Source organism: Gymnoscopelus braueri (genome assembly GCF_963280865.1).
Source record: "Gymnoscopelus braueri genome assembly, chromosome: 13".
Classification (NCBI taxonomy): domain Eukaryota; kingdom Metazoa; phylum Chordata; class Actinopteri; order Myctophiformes; family Myctophidae; genus Gymnoscopelus; species Gymnoscopelus braueri.
In genome coordinates, this window is record NC_137615.1 from 44,743,800 (window position 1) to 44,765,035 (window position 21,236).

Below are 21,236 nucleotides of genomic sequence, written 5' to 3' on the forward strand. Positions count from 1 at the left end.
ATATTCACATTTTAACTTACTCTTTCATCATAGAAACAAGTGGGCTTATAACCAAAACAATCCATGTTCTCTGGGAGAAGTGGTGTTAGTGTTCCGTGTAGAAATATTGTTAGTGGGAATGAAAACATAGTCGCACCAACCGGAAGTGATGCGCTGAAGGCATACAACAAACACCGGTTTCCTTGCGCTCTGGCGTTACGTTTTCTTCCGCCCAGAGCCAACAGACATAGAACAAACAGCAGAGGGCGCTGTTTTTCATTTTCAGTTGGCGATGGGTTCCCAGATTGGGAGGACAGTGACCTGCAGCTCTTCAAAGATTTCATTGAAAGCACCTTCCCAGGTCAGAATGTTTCTCTGTGTGACAGTGCAGGCTCTACAACGTTGAGCACACTTAAAGGGAAGCCATCATCACTTTCAAAATGACCTCAATATATTTGCTGTAGTGATAACATTCCACTCACATCCATAATACTCAGCAATCTTCTGTGTCTCTGAAAAGCTGCCAAAGTTGTTCTGAAATGTTTAGTAACTCTAATGATGCCATTAGTGTACAATGTGTGAATGTCCTTACTAACAGTTTTTTTTGCCACTGCCTTATGTAGCATTGATTAAAAATAACCAAAATAACAATCAAGATTTTGATTGTTACATCTTATATACACAAGAGTAAAATTATTGGGTTTTGCTTCCTCAACAATGTTTACCATATAGCAATCTACACTTCAGAAAATACTGTATGAATGATTGACGTAACGGCTGCCATAGATCATAAGGACGTATCAGGCCAGTGCTTGCTTACGAAATGCATCATGGTGCACAGAGAGCGGCCGAAATAGGCCGGAAATAGATAGGAATTCTCGATCAAAGTGGACGTGGGTTGTCTTAAATATTGCTTATAACCAATAAAACCAATTAAATATGATTATAACCACATGAACCCTAGCATCACTATTCTGGGGTGTACATTTGGCAGAAATAGCAAATCTACAAGCTTGTAGATCAGCTATTTTCACCGAAGAGATTTGGTGTAGAGGGAAAAAAGGAGGGAGTCTAGTATAGAGCCCTGGGGGACCTCAATCAACTAAGTATCGGGTTAAACTGGTTCAACTATGATGATCCCGAACAATTAACTGATATTCATATCAACAGAAAAATACATTTTGCCATTGTTGTGCAGATGACCAATCAGCGTAAATGGATGAGGAAATGGATGTTGACCAAAATGGTCTCTCTCCCACCACAGGTAGTCTACTGAAGGATGAGCTACCACTTGACCGACAAGACTCTCACTTGGGCACAGGTAAAAGTGCTTATACAGTACATAGAACCTGCATGTCATTTCATTGCTGATGTTAGAGCCCCCTCTAGAGGAGAAAAGGTGTAATAACTCCACAATGCCATGATCGATCCAACAGCCTCAACTATCACTTGATCAGAACCTTACATACCGCTGCTAGCACCTTAATGTATTTACCTAACACTTTCAATTCCTTTATCCACCCCCACCCACAACTAGGTGTTTGGCACCCTGGAGGCAGCCAAAGAGAAATACCGTATTGAAGACTACTGCGTGAGCCAGATATCACTGGAGCAAGTGTTCCTCAGCTTTGCCCAGTTCCAACACTGCACAGAGGGCAGGAGGAAATAAGAGACGAACGAAGAGGACATCCATCCGTCCCCTCCGGGTCCCATCCATGTTCCACATGTGTGTGTCTGGATGGTCTGTGTATTATATACAGTTATACAACATAATGTGCGTATTGGACACACAACGCACAGGCCTCCGCCACTGTGCGGTTGCAGGGGCAGCTAGAGGTGCTGTGGGCCTCTGTTTTGTTCATGTGGCCGCGTATCTCTGGCTCTATGTGACCCTTTCCGTGGGATTCGAACCGCCACGCACACACACTGGGCCCCGGCACCCAAACATCAGCCTCGAGCCTCAATCATGCCATTTCTTGTTATTATATAAGACAAAGTAATGAAGCGACGGTTGTAACCGGCGGGGATGGGGTCAATTATATACCAAGTAAAAAAATGAAGAAAATCTTAAATGTTGCACCTTTATGTGAGTTTAAAGATGACCACGATGACCACTGGAAAATCAAACTACACCGTAAAATCCACGGTGTTCATTTAACTCTGAGAGAAGTACAAATGGAACCAAATGGACCCTTACGGGTCCATGTGGTTCCATTTGTACTCTCTCAGGGCTAAATGAACACTGAGGATTTTACTGTCTAGGTACTACGCTGCTTTATTGTTTCACTGTGTATGACCGACGACTTAACAGTGTGTCTACTTTTATGTGTGTAGCCTTTCTTTTCTCTGTTATTTATATATTTTTTGTTTTATCGCTTGATTTTTTTTCTGTTTCTGAGAATGAATGCCGTTTTTGACATTGTTGATCGCAAAGAGAGTATGAACCACTCTATTTGACTCAGCCGTCGGTTGTCCACCGTTAGCCTTATCTAACAAATGAGGGTTTATCCCACTGTCGCACCCGATACTTTTAATGCCTGATCATCCTTAAAAGTCGCTTAATGTTTTTGCCAGGTGTAAATAATATAACATATTCATCATGGTACTCGAACCATTTACTCGTTAAGAGCTATTTATAGATGTACCGGGTGCATTCATGAATGCATGCCTGAATTACAATTTCTAGAACTGCATGGCATTGGGAACCATCGAGCAAACACTGGAAGCTCCGTTCTTGTCTGACTGAAGACATGTCCTCAAATTACGTTTAGCACATTTTGAAAAGAGGGCATTGAGCATGACTGATGGTTTAGCACACGTGGGGAAAAAAAGCATCCTTGACTTCTCTTTTGTTTTGGCTTCCAAACAAATCAGCAGCGGTGTGTGATCTTGTCATGGAAACCCAGTCACCACAAGCTCCATGACACCTACTGTATATGGAATGAAGCTGACATTAGCTGCTGAAATAGTAACAGATTTCTTTGTCAGATAGAGTGTAAATGCATATTAACCACTTGGTTTACATGCGTTTCTATATCTGACAAATGTCTTGCCCTGTAAAGCAAGCAAGCCTCTATAGATTGCATCTGACAGATTTTGATCTATTCCTGCAAGATTACAATGACTTGAGGGTTGCCTTGTACCCTCATGTTTTGTTTTCCTGCAACACATGTTGAAAAGACTCTTCAGTGTGTGTGTGTGTGTGTGTGTGTGTGTGTGTGTATACATGTCTTCTTTCCGTTTGCAGGTGTTAAAGCGCACATCATCCCTTACCTCAGACTATTCTACAACTGTGGTATGATTACTTAAAAATGATGTGTGTAGGAGCATTACTTTAGCTGCTATGGCCGAGTAAACCAGCCCATTACCACTACACAGTTCATGGTCGTGTGTGCGGAAAACAGCAGATCTACAAGCTCACAACGCAACACATCAGGTCGCTTTTGAGCTTGTCGATTGGTTATTTTCAATCTTGTGTGTGACACAAATGTAACTCGGGCTTATGATGATTACAGCAATGCTTGTTCCCCCCACCCCCACCCCCCTGTGTGTGTATGTGATTGTGCCGTCATAGCCTCTTTCTTTTTTTTACGAACTGACAAAGACCAATATATTTTCAGAACGAATGTTTGAGCAGATTATATGTATGACGATAACAAGTCTCACATACTGTAGAGGAACGATGAAGATAGTCTTCCTCCTTTCATAGCCTGTGTAACAATCCGTTTGTGTAGTATATGTGAAGACGACATACCACAGTGTGCGGGTGAAAAGTAACATTCCCACTCTCAAAGCTCACTAAACAGAGTTGAGATGAATGTATTTATTGTTTAGACAAAGCAAACAGCATTCAGTGAAATTAATCCGCTTTGTTAACCGTTTGCTTGTTATGGCTTAGTGTGCTTTCATGGATGGGAGACAAAATAGTAGGCATGGGAAGTATGCGGACATAAGAGATGGTATTCCCGAAAGATACTAACACATGGTGCTTATTGGTCAAAGGACGCATTAGCCACTTTTTTAAATTTGCAAAAAATAGCTGATCTAGAAGCTCACAAAGCATCTCATGCTTTGTGAGCTTGTAGATTGCCTATTTTCGCGTGACATCATCGTACGACGAAGTATAGTATAGGCCGTAAGTGGTTAAACTCCTGACCTTTTGTTACTTGTCTCATTATGCTTATGACTTGAGAATCAAATGGAAATGTTGTCGGTCTTTAGTCTGAGCAAAAGAATGTTTGAAATATCTGCGCACTTGTAACATTGAAGGGTTGAAATGCCGAAATACAATGTATCATTTAAAAAGGGAATTTACATTATTGTAATTGTGTGTACTGTACCATCAAATTGACCTTGTCAAATGTATATGTAGGCCTATTGCATTTTTTTATTAAATAATGCTCTATGCAAATGGAAGCAAATTCAGTTTTTTTCCCCCTCTCTTTTTAATAGAGACTGTCGAGGTAGCTCTTACAGTCAATAGAGACAGCTCCTGATTACAGCCGGATTTCGACTGCAGCACACCACACTACACTACACTACACTACACTACACTACACTACACTACACTACACTACACTACATCACAATATCTACTGTTTCACAAAAGTACCCCCTCTCAAATCCACAGGTATGAGTAGCAGACTCCGGTCATTGACACGCCTTTGTAAAGTAAACATAGCCAGGTGGAGGTCATTGCTTCTTGCCTAATATAATGTAGATGAGTGGCCAACTGTCCTGTACACAAATGCAAATCACCTGTGCACGTGCGGGTGTACTCCAGCTATCGGTAAGAACCAAAATGAACCCTTATAACTGTGATTATAGTACAATATAAATTATAATGTATTACAACTATGCTAATTATAATACACTATAATGGATTATAACTGTGATTATAATACAATATAATCTATTATCATGTATTACAACTATATACTGTCTAAATAAAAAGTCAGTTAGTGATCAGTCATTATGAAGTGTTTGGCCCTGTTTGGCCTAGCTCAGACCTACTCAGGAGTGGTGCCAAAATGGGCACCAATTTCAGACCCCTTTGACACCACTAAGCCCAGGTCCTTGTAATGGAAACGGCGGCACAAGTAGGCGGTGTGGTGTGGTGCCATGCCAATGGAAATCCGCCCTAAGGGCGCTTCATCATCTGACCAATCACAGAGCTCCCGGCTTAAATTTCATTCATTTTCATTTTCCTTTCGCATTTCTAGCCAATGGAATCATCCCCTCGGCTCATTTACCTGTTAGCCAATGAAAACCCGACCCTCACCCCTTTCCCCAGCCAATCAATGTGATGTTTACACTGCCCCGGGCCCGCACCGCACCAGCCCACAAATTAGCCCTGGTCTAACTTCGCAGCTCTCTCTTTAGTAAAAAAAAAAATATATACACTTTCACTAGTCACCAAAACAAAGAGGTTTTAAGATGTTGAAAGCCTACTTTCCTTAGTGGGAACACTTGGAGACCCCCACCTCACGTCTAAAATACACTTTTTGGCCAGAAAAAAAAAAAATCACCGTAACGAAAAATCTGGTCAATAGAAAAGTTCCATTGACCAGATCTGTAGGGGACGCAGTGGAGTAACTAAAACATATTTTCCTTCCAGTGAAATGTTTTGTTATTTTCTTTTCTGGCCATTGTATTTTAGACGTGAGGTGGGGGGCTCCGAGTGTTCCCACTAAGGAAAGTAGGCTTTTGACGTCTTAAAACCGTCTTTGTTTTGGTGAGTAGCGAAAGTGTATTTTTTATTTCTTACTAGAGACAAGAGGCTGCAGCCGCTGCGCTACCGCGGGTGCGCGGGCAACGACTTGAAATGGAAAGGGGGGTCCACGCGCATAGGGTGGATTTTTTTACGCCACCTGTTTTTTCTTAATCCTTGAAGGGTATATTTTAAGATTCTGCCAGGCACCAAGCTGAAAAAATGGCCCATGGGGTTCATTTTTAACCCTTTGTTACACACATCCTACCCAAATTCGAAAATGGAAAACAAAAGAAAACAGCATAATTATTGAAATAAACAACCTACAGGGACAAATTAACACATGTTTCCATACAATTAGGACCCAGGGAATTCATTAAAATTGTTATTATTAAGATTCAAGCACATCTTGACTCTATTTAGGGGCAAAAACTGCACAAAAATAGCTGAAATTGTTCGGATCACATCTATACTTCTCTTTTTACTAAATCCTTAGGTGGATTTTTCCTTGCCAACTGTTCTTTTCTTGATCCTTGAAGGGTGTACTTTAAGATTATGCCAGGTACCAGGCTGAAAAATGTCATATGGGGTTCATTTTTAACCCTTTGTTACACATATCCTACCCAAACCCGAAAATGGAAAAAAAGAGAAAACAGCATAACTATTGAAATAAATAACCTACAGGGACAAATGAACACATGTTTCCATACAATTAGGACCCAAGGAATTCATTAAAATGGTTATTATTCAGATTCAAGCACATCTTGACTCTATTTCGGGGCAAAAACTGCACAAAAGTAGCTGAAGATTTTCGGATCACATCTATATTTCTCTTTTTAGTAAATCCTTTAGGTGGATTTGTCCTTGCCAACTGTTTTTTATTAATCCTTGAAGGGTGTATTTTAAAATTGTGCCAGGTACCAGGTTGGAATAATGTCCCATGGTGTTCCTTTTTAACCCCTTCATACACATATCCTACCCAAACCCGAAAATGGGAAAAAAGAGAGAACAGCATAACTATTGAAATAAACAACCTACAGGGACAAATGAACATATTTTTCCAGTCAATTGTTGTTATTAAGATTCAAGCACATCTAGACTCTATTTCAGGACAGAACCCCCCCCCCGCCTTAAGATGGAGATGGAGATGGAGATGCCACCAGAGCTGGCTTTCAAGAGAGCTGGTCCCAACTTCCCCAAAGATGCCAGCTCCACAAGAGATGGAGTCCTTCACATGCATTATGTATGAGCATGCTCGTATAAAGTCAGTCAATGCTGTGCGGACTAAAATGCTGAAGAAAATGGTGGGTGCTGATCAAGTAGACCTGGAACTCCTGCCTCCCCCCAAGGTTTGTCTGATCCCAGGTGTACAGCATGCCACCTTCAGACCAACTAATCTATGAGAGGCCCAACCCCTATGATGAGTATGCGATGCGATGCGAGAGTGTGGTCTAGCCTACACCAACTCGGGACTCCTGGATCACTGCCATCCACACTCTCCAATCTATCATCAGGATCTTGCGCTCTACAGTAAATGGTGCATTTATATAGCGCTTTTATCCAAAGCGCTTTACATTGATAGTGCCATTCACCCATTCACACACACATTCATACACCGATGGCGGAGGAAACCATGCAAGGCACCAACCTGCTCATCGGGAGCAATTAGGGGTTCAGCGTCTTGCTCAAGGACACTTCAACACTCTGGGGGAGCGCCCCAGCCCGGGATCGAACTGGGAACCTTGCGGTTTTCAGTTCACTCTACCCGGCCACTCTACCCCTGAGCCACTGCCGCCCCTACAGTGTTGTTAGCTAAGCTGTCGTGCCACAGTGCATTTACGTGGGTGGTGCTTCCTGCCTTTCCTGGCTTTGCCCTGGGTTGGCTCCCATGGTGTCAGCTTGCTTTCCTCTTGTTCTGGGTGCCTGACGCAGTGCCCTGCCAGCCTCATCCTTCTCTCTCTGACTTTGTCTGTGATCCGTGGTAGGTCCCCATAGAGGACCACATTTCTGATGTGGTCCGTCCATGTGACACCTAGTGCCATTCGTAGCATTCTTGTGTAGACTCCATCCAGGGCCCTTTCCTGTTGTGCTGTGAGGGTCCATGCCTCAGCCCCATATAGCAGTACTGACTCCACTGTGAGGGTCAATGTCTCATCCCCATACAGCAGTACTGACTCCCCTGTGAGGGTCCATATCTCAGCCCCATACAGCAGTACTGACTCCACTGTGAGGGTCAATGTCTCATCCCCATACAGCAGTACTGACTCCACTGTGAGGGTCCATGTCTCAGCCCCATACAGCAGTACTGACTCCCCTGTGTCTCAGCCCCATACTGCAGTACTGACTCCACTGTGAGGGTTCATGTCTCAGCCCCATACTGCAGTACTGACTCCACTGTGAGGGTTCATGTCTCAGCCCCATACAGCAGTATTGACTCCACTGTGAGGGTCCATGTCTCAGCTCCATACAGCAGTACTGACTCCACTGTGAGGGTCCATGTCTCAGCCCCATACAGCAGTACTGACTTCACTTTGAGGGTCCATGTCTCAGCCCCATACAGCAGTACTGACTCCACTGTGAAGGCCCATGTCTCAGCCACATACAGCAGTCCTGACTCCACTGTGAGGGTTCATGTCTCAGCAGTACATACAGCAGTACTGGCTCCACTGTAGCTACAATCAGCCGCCTCTTGAGGTCTTCTCCCATGTCTGATTTCCACACTCCTCATCCCATGCAAGGCATTCCAGGCAAGTGCCCTACGGACCTTCAGGTCCTGTTCCGTTGAAGCAGTCCAGGCCCTGAGATATTTGAAGTCGGAAGTCCTCGACTGCCTCGAGCACCGTCCCGTCCACAGTGGCAATGGTTTTGTCCGTACTGTCAGTACCTTTGTTTTCTTGGCATTGAGCTTGAGGCTGACCTTCCTGCACTCCAGTAGTAGTTCTCTTTCTTTCTCTGCTGTATCCGAGTGGGCTGGGAGAAGACGATGGATGAGGGGGTGTTAGAGCCTGTCTGGACAATTGGACCCATCCTCCCTCCTTCTCTTGTGGAGGTTCTGGCCCAGAAGAGCAAGAAGCTCTTGGGAAAGAAGCAGATTCCTCCAACAATAATGTGGATGAGGAGGATGGAGAGTATCAGTATGAAGAGGAGGATGACCTCTTTAGTGATGATGATGATGATGATGATGATTAGTTGCAGTCGGGCACATACTGCTTAATTAAAGGTCAGAACTTGAATGATGTAATATAATTGTATTGCTCTCTTTTTTGTCATCTAATAAACATTTTACTGTGGAAAATGTGTTAATTTCTCTCTGTATCTTCTAACTCAATTCTGCAATTACATTTGTTTTTAATGAGGAATATATTTTTAAATAGGTTTGGGCCTTGATTACACAAACAATATAATGCATAACAGCTTGTAGAGAATCTTGTTCAGATTATTATTTCCAATAATAACCTAATTTATCTTGTCCAGTGTACTATTAGCCATTTTTGCCCCGAAATAGATTCAAGATGTGCTAGAATCTTAATAATAACCATTTTAATGAACTCATTGGGTCCCAATTGTCTGGAAAAATGTGTTCATTTGTCCCTGTAGGTTGTTTATTTCAATAGTTATGCTGTTTTCTCTTTTTTTCCATTTTCGGGTTTGGGTAGGATATGTGTAACAAAGGGTTAAAAAGGAACACCATGGGACATTTTTTCAGCCTGGTACCTGGCAGAATCTTAAAATACACCCTTCAAGGATCAAGAAAAATCTGTTGGCTAGGAAAAATCCACCTAAAGGATTTACTAAAAAGAGAAATATAGATGTGATCCGAACATTTTCAGCTATTTTTGTGCATTTTTTGCCCCGAAATGGAGTCAAGATGTGCTTGAATCTTAATAATAACAATTTTAATGAGTTCCCTGGGTCCTAATTGTATGGAAACATGTGTTCATTTGTCCCTGTAGGTTGTTTATTTCAATAATTATGCTGTTTTCTTTTGTTTTCCATTTTCGAATTTGGGTAGGATGTGTGTAACAAAGGGTTAAAAATGAACCCCATGGGCCATTTTTTCAGCTTGGTGCCTGGCAGAATCTTAAAATATACCCTTCAAGGATTAAGAAAAAACAGGTGGCGTAAAAAAATCCACCCTATGCGCGTGGACCCCCCTTTCCATCTAGACTATTAAGGAGAACTCCTTCTAGCGCTATGGACCAGAGCTACCCACAAATATGCCTTCATTCAGGGGTATTCTTTGAGGGGGCCATAGAACAGAGAGACATTGGATTCAGATCTGGAGATGAGGAGGAGAAAAAGCAAACACACTATGCTCTTCGCAAAACACTGAAAACCGCTAAAAGGGAGTATGCAAAGGAGGTGGAAGCCCATTTTAGCTCAAACAAGCAGAGATTTATGGCAGGGGTTGAGAATTCTCACTGATTATAAACCCCCCCTTTATCCCTGTCACTTCCTGACGAGCTGAACAATCACTACTATCGCTTTGAAGCTCAGAGGAAATTGAGCCCCCTTCTCTACTCCCTGTACACTTACGACTGCGTGGCTTTGTTCAGGTTTGCAGATTACGACCACAGTGATAGGCTTGATCACGAACGATGATGAAACGGCCTACAGGAGAGAAGTGGAGAACCTGGGCAGTACAGACAGCGCGAGTGGTGAAGAAAGCACAACATCGCCTCTACTTTCTCCGAAAACTGAAGAAAGCTGGCATGGGTCCAAAAGTCCTAAGAACTTTCTACAGAGAGCATCCTGACTGGCTGCTTCACTGCCTGGTACGGCAGCTGCACCGAGCTCAACCGCATCAGCGGATGTGATCTCCCCCCATCCATGCCCTGTACGACGAACGCTGTGTCAGCAAAGCTCGAGGGAACATCAAAGATCTAAACCAGGGGTGGGCAGCATTTATTTCCAGAGGGCCACACTGACTTCAATAAAGTGAGTGGAGGGCCACACATTGTACAATTGAATTGAAACTTGAAACACATAGTGCTGAATTATGTTAAAACTGCATGAATTTGGTAGACATGCCGACTACTTTAGGATAAGGTCCTTGCTTTCACAACAAGAATTTTCTGGTACAAAATGTTGATCTTTCTTTTTCTTTTTGTATCACTCTGGCGTACTCTGTACGAGGTTACAATGAAAAGATTAAGATTAGTTTTATCTTATCTGATATGCACCACTCCATAGGTCACTGATAAAACACATTGCATTACGTTAATAAATATTGTTACAGGTGTCAGTAGCGTGTCTGTGGAAGAGTGTCAAGAGTGTGACAGTAGAGTGTGTGGTTGTGTCTACTACCTGCTACTACTAAAGAAGCTTGAGACACTTTAACTTTGATCAAACACTTGTGGAGATGGTAGTACTGTGGCGCCAGCTTTTTGTAAATGCCAACTTTTGATTCAGATTAAACTAGAGCAGTTAGATTAGACTTCTCATGTCATTTTTATTTTATATTAGGACAGTTGAGAGGTTTAAAAGCAATGGCAGGTTTAAGTTGGTTTATTTGTTTATTGTTTTGCGCCAGGTACTATTTTCTACTTAATGTTTAAAATCATGTTTAAAATTCTGTGTAAAATCATGTCTAACAATAATTCATTGTAAAATCATGCCATTCTAACAAGAAAAGGAAAAAGAAATGGTCAATAAAAACCAGACTTCACTTTCCAACCCGTATGTGACAATCCTTTATTCCCCTAGACTTTAGGATCGTAACAATATGGACTCACGGCAGACTGTTTGTTACATTAAAAACATAAAACATTTGAATACATACATTTGAATACATGATGGAGGAATGCAGGTATGTACTCAAATGGCAAATATGAATTACTATTAATTGGAGTTAAATTAATTTGTCTCAAAACCATTAACATATGGCAGCCTTTTAAAATGTAGATTTTTTGGGGGTCATTATTTAAATTATGTCTTGGTGGGCCGGATTGAGATAGTCAAAGGGCCGCGTCCGGCCCCCAGGCCGTATGTTGCCCATGTGTGATCTAAACCATCCCAATCACAGACTGTTTGAGATGTTTCCGCATGGAAAACGGCTGCGCAGTCTCAAAGCTACTAGCAATAGACTGCAAAAAAGCTTCTTTCCACATACACTCAGGTACATGAACGATCTGACAAGAACCAGAACGAACCAGGGCAAAGGGAAATGTTAAGCTGCCCATATCATTTATATTAAAGGTTTAATGACATTCACTTTTACACCACATTCAAAGTCTTTGTCCTGGTCCTTCAAAAGTGTACAAAAAGTTTTAAGTGAAAATTCCATTCCAGTGATCCATGGCAGGTGTTTTTCTCTCACATTTCTAAAGCCTTTTCAACTGCAATGAAAAAAGAAATCTTTGCCTGCGGGTGTCGCTGGTGAGGGATTTTGCCTGTCAATCATCGCCTCTGCTCCGCCCCCCCCCAAAGGAAAGGATAGGGGAGGGGAGGGGCGAGGAGGAGAGTGGGCGGGATTAATCGACTGTGACCTCACTGTCGAAGGGCCAAGCTCAGATTACTTTTCAGCCTAATTATTCAGAAAACCCCAGACCACAGAAAATCCACTGAATGTTCTAAGTTCAGTTTTTTTGGGTGTAATTGAGGTCATAAAACCCCAAATAAAACATTGAAAATAAAAAAAGTGAAAATGAATGTCATGATACCTTTAAAAAAATATAAATGATATGAATGATATGCAACCTATGTGTTTACTAGCGTCCATCAGGTGGAGGGGGAGTCTGTTGTTTAATAGTCATAGGGGGAGGGGGGGGGGGGGGCCTCCCCTGCGGCATATCAGCCGCTTCAAAACCACGTATGTGTGAGTGAGCCCTTAGGCCTAATGCCCCAGTCTGAGAAGCCACACACAAAGGGAGTTACTTGTGTTGAGGGAAGGAGAAGCACGATTTGCCAGCTCACTTCAGGGACGCAAGTTGAGAGTTTGTTGAGTACAATGTGTCTTTTAGAAGATCATCTTTTCCAGTCTCCCAGTTCAGTCACTCTGCTGGGAGCTGTTGTTCTCCTGCTGGTTCTCTACCTCCTCTCCTCCAGCACCCAGGAACGAAAGAAGGAACCTCCAGGACCCAGGCCTCTGCCTCTGCTTGGAAACTTACTGCAGCTGGATCTCAGTAGACCATACACCACCCTTTGCGATGTAAGATTTTGTTACTCATATGTATGTGTTGATTTGTTTCATACTGTATGTGACAAGCAAAAACACATGTAAGTGAAATATTAACTGTAAGTGAACATTATTATCAAGTGTCTTAAAATATATTTAGTTAGACTTGCACTCTGTAGAGCATCATTTTACACATCTCACATTTTGTCTCTATAGCTATCCAAGAAATATGGACCAGTGTTCACAATCCACCTTGGACATAAGAAAGTAGTGGTCCTGGCAGGATACAAGACAGTCAAACAGGCTCTGGTCAACTATGCCGAGGAGTTTGGAGAGAGAGAGATCAGTCCTATATTCTATGACTTGAATAAAGGACATGGTAAAGTTCTGTATGTTTTGTGTAGCTTAGTTCGTTCATCACATATTTTATGTCTTGGACAAGTTTAAACACTTTTCTTTTGATGTGTGTATGTAGGTATAATTTTGTCCAATGGTGAGTCCTGGAAAGAGATGAGGCGCTTTGCCTTGACTAACCTGAGAGACTTTGGCATGGGAAGGAAGATAAGTGAAGAGAAAATCATACAGGAATGTCATTACCTGATTGACACAATTGAAAAAATGAAGGTAACCATATTATCTGTACTGTTGTGGAAATCATAATGCCACATTCAAATAAATGTTCCTTTCACAATATTTTCTTTGACCTAATATGGATTCTGTTTGTCACAGGCAAAGCCTTTGATTCAACCCAGGCAGTGAATTACGCAGCGTCCAATGTTATATCAGCCATTGTCTATGGGGACAGGTTTGAATACACTGATCCTGTGTTCCAAGAAATGGTTAACAGAGACCATGAAACCATACATCGCTTAGGATCATTTGCCATTCTGGTAAAGAAGGAAAATTGCTTGAGCTCCCTGAAGAGACATTATATTTTCTATGGTTTAAAGAAATATTCGTGCTTGTCATCAAATGTATTAACATTTCTGAAGTATATCCTCAAGACATTAAACCCTGATTAGCAACCAAGCCAAATTAACTAAAGCGAAACACTGAAATATAACTGTGTGCGTGCGTGTGTGTGCGTGCCATTAATCTAATGGAAATCTAACCCACAACTACATCTTCCTAGTGGATTATGTTACCCTCTCCCCCCCTGTCTGCGCGTCCGTCTGTGGACAGCTAATCTCTCTAGACAGATGCAGAGCTCTACAGCTCAAATGGAAAACAGCAGAGGGCACTGTTGTTCCTTCTTTTTTTTACCCGGGGTCCCAGATTGGTGGACAGCTAATCTTGGACACCACTAGACCAATCGGGGGTGCCACAATGCTACAAATGTCATTTTGTCGCAAAAGAAATATTTATTTTTCTTTTCACCATTTTGGGTACAATAGTCTGCTATTGCATCATGTAAATGACCGTCTAATACAGTTTACTCTATTCCGTTTACCTATAATTGCCAACTTTCTTTCTCAGGTCAACCAAAGTTCTAACTGTTGCAGTAACTTCTTGTTTCAGGTCGTAGGGCATGTCCAGGAGAGAGTCTGGCCAAGATGGAGGTCTTCCTCTTCCTCACCTCTCTCCTCCAGCGCTTTCGTTTCACTCCTCCACCTGGGGTAACAGAGGATGAACTGGATCTGATGCCAGCTGTAGGTTTCACCCTCAACTTTTCACCTCATCAGCTGTGTGCTGTCAGCCGACTCTAAATAGAAGGATAGTTCTTGCAGAATATTTTCCATGTGTTCCATTGTTGCATTGCTCATAAACAAGAACTTTGCTGATAAAGTCCTCATAATGGAGTGTATGTAAAGGGACTTTACCATTGTCATCACCATCACTCATGTACAGTATTACTGTTGGTGTAATTTACAGTACTATGCTACGATCAAAGGCTGATTGAAAGGAACAAACATTCACTCAAGTGACTGAGGAATGGAACCTGATACCCACAGAGATGTATTTATAATCATTTTATTATATGAAAATATTTTTTTGGGGGGCTTTTGGGGCTTTATTCATAGTTTACATTAGAGACGGACAGGAAACAGGGAGAGAGAGATGCAACAAAGATCGTCGTGAACGGGACTCGAACTCGCGATACATTCCAGTACCTTATAAGCTTGTTTCTATTTACATGTCTTTCTTAAATAGTTTCCCATTACTGTATTGGATGATCATAAAGAGATATGTCAATAGTTATTGCATTAATTTCTTGCTGCCACAGTGGTATTGTCTGTCAGATCTTTAAGCTACAGTCCATAACCTTTATGTTATGGACTGAAAGTGAGTGCTGAAATTCTACTGTATTCTATTATGTAACCAGGTGGACCTGTTACTAAGGTCCACATGGGGTGGGGTTTATTGGCAGACAGGGTTTAAAAGGGCTGGGCTGCATTTTAGGGGTTCCCCTTGCTGTAAGGTTGGCATACTTGAGGAGGACAAGAGCAGGAAGGCATGGCTTATGCCAGGCAATGCCCTTATTCCATGCTGTTGTGCTCCTTCTCCTCCTCCATTACGCCAGCCCAATGTATGTATTGGTATTGTATGTGTTGGTTAGCTATTATGATTGTTGGTTTTGAATGTTTACTGTACAGAAGGCTAAATAGCCTTTTTTAAATCATTCTGTCTTATTTCCATGCTCATCCTTGGTTACACGAACCTGTGCATTGCATTGTTAAAGAGGACCTTCCCTCTAGAAAAAGGTGGAGTAGTCTAGTAGGCATTGTTTTATTACTTTTCCCTTCAAAAAGCCTCCCCCTGCCACATATATTTAGTTAGACTTGCACTCTGTAGACTAGAGCGTCATTTTACACATCTCACATTTTGTCTCTATAGCTGTCCAAGAAATATAGACCAGTGTTCACAATCCACCTTGGACACATGGTGAGTGTTTGAGTGTTTTTGAGAATTTCTCTTACTTCATCCAGCCTTCTATTAAACTCCTGTTAACTGATGAGTAAGCAGACACATGCTATTATATGGGCACATTTCCTAATAATGACTCAACCAGGCCACACTTCCACTTCTTGAGATTCCAATTCCCTTTTCTATGGAAGTCCCAGTAACTGCTGTCAACAACATTGACGTGTCATATAGGTCACCAGTAGTGGTCCATGACATGATCACAGGTGGTCCATGTTTGTCTCTTCTTGGCTATAGTTGAGTCTCATTTCTCATGTCATTTTCTGGCTCGAACCTTGCCCTGTACATATTCTTCAGGTGTGCCAGCATGAAAATACTACTGTCAGAGATGCGTTACAAAAGGTCGAATACATTTGGCTTTTACTACAAGCTCTGGGAATTGTGCCTCAACTCATCCAGAACTTCACAAGGGACTGTTTCAAATGTGCCTCTTGACAGAGTCTGTGGACATGGCAATGAGCTGATCCTCTTTTTTGTAGTTAAGCTTGAAGTACTTTTGGAATTGAAGCATAAGCTTCCTCAAAGGACCACTGATAATGTTTTAAATTCCTCTGTCCTCAAATACCAAGTTACTAAGTTTCTCCAAAATAAAAGAAATATGAAAATAATGAAAATAAATTTAAAAGAAAATCTTCACTTTCCTACATTACTGAATGCATGATCAGGGACCACATGCAATACCTCCACGGACCACCAGTGGTCCACGGACCATCTGAGGTCCATCCACAGCTTTTTCAAGCCAAGGCTTTGTGTCAGTCGGTTGAGCTTTCACCTTTGGATCACAAGTTCATGGGTTTGATCTCGGGCATTGCAACTCAGTGTATGAGTAGCACGTTTGGTTAAGTGTGGCACTCCACCCCAGCAATACCAGGGCTCTATAAGACTCCCACGTTCTCGGCTGATACTGACAATCACTTACTATGAACAAGTGAAACTGCTATGACAACAATGTCAGTATCTGAGCTGTGAATCATGGTGTGTCAGATACTATCATCTGCAGCTCTGCCTCAGATACTGACATTGTCATAACCGTTTCACTTGTTCAAAGACTTGGCCTGAATTAGCTGAGGATTGCCTTTGGAAAGGGAGAAGGACCTCAGATGAATCCCGTTCATGAAATTGCATCAGCTATTGGAGCAAAGTCATCAGGTCTTTGCTTCTTTCATGCATTCAATGGATGCCATACAGTTTTGTCCTTCCATGTAAAGGGAAAAAGGTCAGCATGGCAGACATGGAACGTGTTTGAGAAAATATCCCCGGTCTTCTACAAAGTCGGTTCAACAACTGTAGCAGTAAATTATAAACATATGCAAGTCATTGAGGAGTTCATAGTACTCATGTATGATAGAAGTAGTAAGAAAGGAATGTTCTGGCCACTGCAAATGCTTTAAGTTTGGACTTAGCTGCACACCCCTCTGTGGCTGTAGTTGCTAGCACACTTGTTGTAACTCAGCATAAAGTTGGCAGTCTCTAAGCAGTAAGTCATTTTAGTAAAATATGCACTGAACAAGCTTGTAGACACTAAGAAGACACGAAGGAGGCCTGCCACGTACCCAACCGCCATTGTACCCAACTGTATCCACTCTAGATCGGATGTGTAAATGGCAAAGCAAATTGTTGCCAGTCTAGTGGACTGTGACCTGTCCATCGGCTCACTTGGAGGTAGCCAGTTCTCCCCATAGGTTTCAGTCAATGAATCTAAAAGTGCAGATTGTAACTGTGGAGAATTAGCCAGAATTTGATTAACAGAACACATTTATGCATGAGGTTGACTGTTGCAGATGTTACCCGTTTCCTGTTCCAGATCAGTGCCCCATAGCTTCATTTGATTGGCTTGGCAGCAGCTTTGAATCGGACAGACACCTTATGTTTACCATTCAAATCTGCTGCCAAGCCGAGCCATCAAACTAACTTTTGGAAACCTGGGACCAGTGGTGTAAAGTAACTAAGTACATGTACTCAAGTACTGTACTTAAGTACAATTTTGAGGCATTTGTACTTTACTTGAGTATTTCCAATTTCCAATACTTTTACTTCTACTCCACTACATCTCAGAGGCAAATATTGCCACTTCAGCCCAATACATATTTCGGCCATTTGAAAATAGCCGATCTACAACACTTGTAGATCTGCTATTTTCAAAATATTTGTATACATTTGAAAACTTGAAATGGGACATTCTGCACAATGAGTACTTTTGCTTTTGGTACTTTAAGTACATTTTGATGCCAATACTTTTGTACTTTTACTCAAGTACATTTTGGATTCCGGACTTTTACTTGTAACAGAGTATTTCTATATTGCAGTTTTGATACTTTTACTTAAGTAAAACATATGAGTACTTTTTCCACCACTGCCTGGGACTACAGTTATGCACAGAGTCTATTTACAAAATGATTTTTGTATGTGCACGTTAACTTCGCCCCAAACTGCACCTAACTTGTCAAGTTAACTACCACTAACCTTTCTCAGCACAGTAAGGTTGCCGATAGGCAAGTGGTTCAGGCGCATACCACTTAAGTTGTGATCGCTGAGTCCTGGGTTTGATTCCCAAACCTGGTGGACCTTTGCTCCTTGTCACTCCCTGACCCTCTCTCCCTGTTTCCTGTCTTCAGTGGCGTGCACAGACATTTTGAGGGGCAGGTGCTCAAGTAAAGAAAAGCTCAAGTAAAAATAAGGGCACCTTGTGCGGCGCACAGAACCGCCGGCTGCCCTAGTAGTGTGATATTTATTACAGGCACATCTTGTACGTCGTAATTGCACGTATTTGTTTCAATAGCCATATGCTGTCTGATGCAGATGTGTAAAAAAAAAAAAAAAAAAGGGCACCTCTGGTCCAGAGGGCAAAGGGCAGGCAGGTGCTCTAGCACCACCTAGAGTCTATCTGTGCACGTGCCTGCCTGTCTTTCTTCACTGTAGACTATCAATAAAGGCAGAAAAAGCCAAGAATATATATTAAAGAGAGAGGGGTCCCTTTTCAGAGCAAATATTTTTGATGGGTCATCACAGCTGCAGGTAATAACATTCGTTGTTGGTGTGTTTTCTATGGTTTCAGGTGTTGCTGTGTGCCGGCATGGACAGCTCTTTTCCAGTACTCCAATAATTAAAGTTATTACCTCCAGCTGCATGCGTGGCTTAAGTAGGCCCCAGTCTTAGAAGCCTCAAACAAAGGGAGTTACTTGTGTTGAGGGAAGGAGAAGCACGATTTGCCAGCTCACTTCAGGGACACAAGTTGGGAGTTTGTTGAGTACAATGTGTCTCTTAGAAGATTATCTTTTCCAGTCTCCCAGTTCAGTCACTCTGCTGGGAGCTGTTGTTTTCCTGTTTGTTCTCTACCTCCTCTCCTCCAGCACCCAGGAACAAAAGAAGGAACCTCCAGGACCCAGGCCTCTGCCTCTGCTTGGAAACTTACTGCAGCTGGATCTCAGTAGGCCATACAATTCCCTTTGTGATGTAAGATTTTGTTACTGCAAAATGCACATACAAATGCAAGTCCAATCTACCCCAAATTTGAAAGATTTCACTTAGGGGGGTGCCACAAATGGAGATTATTTTCTTTTCACCATTTTGGATACAATGGTCTTGGGCATCATGTAAATGGCCGTCTAACACAGATTTGATTAACCGTTTACCTATAATTGCCTAAAAATTGGTGAGTGGGGCCTATTTCTTACAAAAAAAGTAATGAACGAAACTTCCAATCATACCCATATTGCAATTGCATGTTGAAGGGCCTCGAGCACACCTCCATCTTTCACTTGTGCCCATAGGGGGGGGTGACAAAAACACGGAAAGTTGCACCGTCTTTTGTACAAACTGTATCCCCCCGCAGCTTTCGGATGGCTGCAGCCCATGACTGACATAGCCCTGGGTAGGCAACCCAGCCTGGCGTAGATCTGCACTCTGAGGAGAGTTTTTCTAGTTTCTTTCTCAGTTCTAACTGTTGCAACAACTTATATTTTCAGGTGGTAGGGCATGTCCGGGGGAGAGTTTGGCCAAGATGGAGGTCTTCCTCTTCCTCACCTCTCTCCTCCAGCGCTTTCGTTTCACTCCTCCACCTGGGGTAACAGAGGATGAACTGGATCTGACGCCAGCTGTAGGATTTACCCTCAACCCTTCACCTCATCAGCTGTGTGCTGTCAGTCGACTCTAAATGGAAGTATCGTTGTTGCAGAATATTTTCCATGTGTTCCATTGCTCATAAACAAGAACTTTGCTGATACAGTCCTCATAATGGATAGTGTAGATAAAGGGACTTGAACCAATGGTCATCACCATCAGTCATTTACAGTATAACTGACTTGTACTGTAAAATACACCAACAAAGGCAGATTGAAATGATAGAACAAGAAAACTACAGTTTGTCTGGACAGTATAATAACACTTGGAACAAACATTCTTCACTCAAGCAACTGAGGAATGGAACCTGATACCCACAGAGATGGATTTATAATATGTATTTGAATGTACTTTTTAATATGCATTCCAGTACCTAATAAACTTGATTCTATTTGACATGTGTTTCTTAAATAGTTTCTCATTACTGTATTGGACGATCATAAAGAGATCTGTCAATAGTTATTGCATTAATCTCTTGCTGCCACAGTTGTATTGTCTGTCAGCTCTATAAGCTGCAGTCCTACCCGGGACTTGAACCCAGGTCCCCCGCATGAGTGCTGAAATTCTACTGTTGAGGTACTAACTGAAAGCCTCTTTCAGAGGATTTATTAGTTTCACCTTACTTCAAAATCACTTGTAAACCAGTAGTGGTCTTACCTGACCACAGGATAAACATTACATTTCTCTATAGAAGAGAAGGTAGTAGACAAACTACAACCACCACAGTTTTTGGTTGGATTGTATAAATTGACATAGCTTTAACAACTGTAGAAATAATTCAAACTGTAGCCTATTTATTCATGTTTTTCCATCAGTCTCGACTCGAGTAGAAGTGCCTGCAGTCTACCTCTCAGTGTGGTTTAGAATACTGACTCTGTGTCCACTCACTCACAACACGTCCCAATGCCTTGTGAGCTTGTAGATTTGCTGTTGCCTATAACGATATGCCAAAAATAGGGATCACAGGGTTAAAGCCTCAGTGTGTAACTTTATTTTTAATGATTACAATGTAATTTAGTCCAATCTGTATGGTAGAGTATGTTAATACAATATAACTTATACAATTGGGATGGTTGTATTTTGTCTCCCTGCTCTTCTATTGAGACATTTAGATCGTGGCAAAGGTCATGTCTCACCTAGATGCAGTATCTGACACAAATTGACCTGATGTCAAGATTCAATTTATCCTGAGCAAGCAGGTCGGCTCTCTTAGCTCAATGGTAAAAATGTCAGCACTTAAGCAGGAAACCAGGTTCAAATCCGGGGTAGAAGAGGACATTTACAGAGCAGCTGCTTTAAGCAATAAGCACACCACCAACAACTAATAACATTAGTTGTTGGTGTGTTTCAGGTGTTGCTGTGTGTGTGCCAGCATGGACGGCTCTTTTC

The 21,236-nt window shown here is 42.1% G+C and overlaps 1 protein-coding gene and 1 pseudogene across 2 annotated transcripts in view; both read left to right on the top strand.

The window, feature by feature from the left end:
- The window catches only part of LOC308097936 (prostaglandin E2 receptor EP1 subtype-like), a 211,333-nt gene that overhangs the window by 89,693 nt on the left and 100,404 nt on the right, over positions 1-21,236 (top strand). The gene's annotated exons all lie outside the window — the stretch shown is intronic.
- LOC308099627 (cytochrome P450 2K1-like) lies at positions 12,639-19,881 on the top strand (annotated as a pseudogene). Its single transcript has 9 exons — positions 12,639-12,839; positions 13,023-13,185; positions 13,282-13,430; positions 13,536-13,645; positions 14,396-14,455; positions 15,642-15,689; positions 18,784-18,819; positions 19,011-19,155; positions 19,694-19,881. The product of its transcript is annotated as a cytochrome P450 2K1-like (transcript).